Source organism: Dipodomys ordii, unplaced genomic scaffold (genome assembly GCF_000151885.1).
Source record: "Dipodomys ordii isolate 6190 unplaced genomic scaffold, Dord_2.0 Scaffold4, whole genome shotgun sequence".
In the NCBI taxonomy this organism is placed as follows: domain Eukaryota; kingdom Metazoa; phylum Chordata; class Mammalia; order Rodentia; family Heteromyidae; genus Dipodomys; species Dipodomys ordii.
In genome coordinates this window covers 5,851,765-5,855,806 of record NW_012267220.1, presented here as the reverse complement: position 1 = coordinate 5,855,806, position 4,042 = coordinate 5,851,765, and the positions used below count along the sequence as shown (strand labels likewise).

Below are 4,042 nucleotides of genomic sequence, written 5' to 3'. Positions count from 1 at the left end.
GGATCTCTCTGCTTGATTTTTTAGATATTGCATCCTTGGCTAGCCCTGTACTTTTTCTTCCCTTGCTCTTTCTCTGGGGGTTGGTCCTCTGCTTTCCCATGTTTCTAACATTGGGATTCTTGTAGGCCACTGTGTTCTTTCTGGGTGATTAGATTTCTCCTTGACTAAACCTGTCAGTCATCCATGCATTAAATGCCTCCAAGTCTGCATTTCAAGTCTGCCTCTTGCAAATCTATATGCCATCCATTCATTAATTCATGGATTCAAAGACTGGAGATGTGGCTCTTACATAGCAGGCCCCAATGCTCCCTAGCACTCAAGGGGAAAAAAAAACCCATGGATTAATTCAACGAATGTCAAATGACATCTGATAACTGATTGGAGAATGAGACATGCAAAAAGATAGTCAGGCAAAATATGACATTATGGGTAGAGTAAGTGAGAAGGGAATGTTCTGAGTCCTGGATGCTTTTAGCCAAGACTTCAGACTAAGAGCTCAGCCACTGCGTGAGGGATAGAAGGCAGTATGGGGAGGCACAGAGCCACTGTGGGAACCTGTGGGAGTCAGCAGGGGGACAAGGGCGTAAACAGGGGTGGAGGTAGGGGGAGACTCACAGATAACAGTCAAGGAGTAGCTGGGAATCAGGATGTGAAAGGTCATGCATGCACATTAAAGACTCTAGTTTCATATTCTTAACAAATGAAAAACATGAAGTAGGTTTTTTTTTAATATACTTAAGAGTGTCCAATCATGATTCTAAATTGTTATATAAAACATTTTACAACATTCTCTAATGGAGATAAAAAAAAACCATCAAGGAAAAATTACAAAAAAAGCAACAAGTATAAAAATTACTGTTTTAGGGGCTGGGAAGGTGGCTCAGTGGTAGAGCGCTTGCCTTGCATGCCTGAGGCGCTGGGTTTGATTCCTCAGCACCACATAAGCAAAAAGAGAAAAAGCCAGAAGTGGCACTGTGGCTCAAGTGGTAGAGCGCTAGCCTTGAGCTGAAGAGCTGAGGGACAGCGCCCAGGCCCAGAGTTCACTACTGGACCCCCCCCAAAAAAAATTACAGTTTTAGTACTTCAGGAGACATAATTAAATTTTTCTGTAAGTTTACACAAATATACAGTAATTTGTTTTATATAAAAGAAATACCCTAACACAGTAGAGTCTCACAATGCTTTGGCAAACATCCATTTGATGTTTTAGAGTTATTTTAATGTATTGTTAACAAATTTTCAATCAGGCAAGTTTAGATATGCCTCTGTAGCCTCCACTTAAAACTAGAATTCTTTTTCTTGGTGCCAGAATTACTGTCTAAGTGATTCTGGTCATCTCCAGACTCAATCAGCTTTACAACAGCTGTTGACTTATCAATTACTTCTTTAACAATACCCTTTTTCTTATGATGTTTATTGCCAAGTTTTTTAGTTATAATTTTTACAGTGATTTCAGCCAGGGGTCCATTTGGGATGTTCTTTTCTTTTCCTCTTCAATCTCCCTGATTCCATCGAGTACAGATTTCTTTTTCTTCTTTTCTTCAGCCTGCGCTGAGCTCTGGAAAGTCTTTTTACTTTACAGATGCTGCATTCACCAGTGTTTTCGGGACACTTGGCCCCCAGAGACTTGATTTGGAAGATGTTCCTGATGAACTGCCTGCTCCTTCATTCAGATGAAATGTAATTTTCTCTGCTGAATTCTGTGAAAACAGGGGTCTCCTGCTCTTTCCCTTCCAGACCTCAACTCATCTGCTCTTCAATAAACTTGGCAGTTTTCTCTTCATTGTTGAGGTCCTGCTTCTTCTTTAGCTCCAGTTGCCACCGAATAGTCTCTGAGTCCCTTGTCTATGTACTGAATGTACCAGGGGCCTCATCTGCTTTGCACAAGCCTTCCCTACCCAGCCAGTTGGTAGAGTCGGTCAGCATTCCCCGCTGAGTGGCATTCCTGTGGACGTGCTCACGATGGCTGATATATTTGTTGTAGACGATGCTGTTGTGCGCTCTCCTGGTACCAAAGCATCTCTTGAGAAGTTCTGCGAAGTTGTTCCTGAATGCCTCTGAAAAAATAATTCATAAACGGTTGAGGATTTTCTGAAGCTGGCAACAGTTGTCTATGATGAGGTTCAGACAGACAATGACACTTGAAGCCCCTCGCGTACAGCCCGGCTTCTGGCACAGCTGGCAATACCAGCGCAACTTCGGATTGGATTGGATTGGATTGGATTCTGTTGGTGATGGCCTTGGGAGCAAGAAAATCTGGCTTCCCCATCGTGACCATCACAGATACCAACCACCTTCAGGATGAAGTGGGCTTTAAATCAGATATTGTAGTAGTCAGCCAATGTGAGCATGACTTGAAGACTGGTAAGACTAATGGTAGTCAGAAATAATGAGCACTGGAGTAAAACCAGAGTAGTTGCAAGCTATTTCAGGCTGAGAATCATGTAGCTGATTGGTATACTGGGCAGGGAATGGAAGGAGGCTTAAACCACTCCCATGGAATTAATTAGATTATCTGTGTCAAGTACTGGAGAAATGTAGAAACATGCCTGTCTTGAGCGATTGTGGTCTTGGAGCAGCTTTTCCAGGCCAAGACTTTGCAGCTCTAGAGAGACCGATTTCCACAGCATGTGCTGTAATCCCACAAGTGATTAAAGTAGAACAAGGCATAGAACCATCACGAGGGCCACATTCAAGGGGGCAGTCTTGCCATTGCTGAACCCAGACTGTACAAGGAAGGCAAAAATGAATAGAATTCATTTCCTGGTTTTTCCCAAACCTTTGGAGCTTTCAGATGCTGAGAAGCCCAAAAGAAAATTGGTATAGGCTTCCCTGATTCTGGATTGAGGGAGAAATTTATGTGGAGGGTGAATCAGTGGGAAGAAGAAAGCTCCCCAAACAGATATTTAACTGTAATCCTGGGCCTTTCCTGCCATTGAGGATCTGAGTTTGCTGATGGTAGGAAAAGCATAAAGGGTTGGTTCTTGAGGAAATAAATGGGTTGGAGTAACATGCGTCACAAATGGGGTCTGCCCGTGCACATGGAGTTGGGCTAATTCAGATCATTCTCTTGGGTTCATTAATGAGTGCATCTCTTCTAGACATGATGTACATCTTTTCTCCAGACCTGTAGCTACTTAAAGCTAATGATGGCTCTATATTTATGGCCATGAAAACCAGATGGTGCCTTTCTAGCCTAATAGCCATGTTACCCTGCATGGAGAAGGTCAATGTTCTATGATAAAAGATACAATCCATTAAAAAAATTTTTTTTTTTTGTCGGTCATGGGGCTTGAACTCTGGGCCTGGGCGCTGTCCCTCAGCTCTTCAGCTCAAGGCTAGTGCTCTACCACTTGAGCCACAGCACCTCTTCCAGTTTTCTGGTGGTTTATTGGAGATAGGAGTCTCATGGACTTTCCTGTCTGGGCTGGTTTTGAACCTTGGTCATCAGATCTCAGCTCCCTGAGTATCTAGGATTAAAGGCGTGAGCAATCAGCGCCCAGCTGTACAATATTTTTTCCTGGTTGATTTCTCTGTTTGGCTATTAGCCAATAGCCAGGACTTCCTTGAAAAACTGTGAGTAGCTTAAACTGCTAGTGACCATGTGCTTTCTTATTAGTCAGCTGCCATTACTGTAATTTTTTTACATTTTTGCTTTCCCTCTAAACTCGGGCACTAGGCTACACTGTCCTGCCCCAGGCCAGGTCTACCTTCCCTTCTGCTCTTGCCTTCCCCATGCCTGCCTCTCTGCCATTTTTTTCTGGCAGTTCGAAGTTGGAAGGAAAGTTCTGTTTTCTTTATGATTTGAACAACATAGATTATGTGGTTTCTGAATCCAGTGCAGTTTTTCTCCATTCCAATACTGTACTTTCAACAAGAAAATGTTGGAGTTCCACTTTTCTCCCTAGATATCCGTCCTCAGGATGGCTTCCTTCTTGAGCCTTTGTAGGTGGTCCCATCCCTGCCTCCATTTTAGTGCCACCTTAGGTGTTAGGTTTTGCATTGTAGGTAATGAATCATCTATTCCGAAGCCCTCTTTTAT

At 43.0% G+C, this 4,042-nt stretch overlaps 1 pseudogene; it reads right to left on the bottom strand.

Annotated features, from left to right (window-relative positions):
- Positions 1 to 1,243: 1,243 nt before the first annotated feature.
- LOC105991136 lies at positions 1,244 to 2,269 on the bottom strand (annotated as a pseudogene).
- Between the last annotated feature and the right edge of the window lie 1,773 nt (positions 2,270 to 4,042).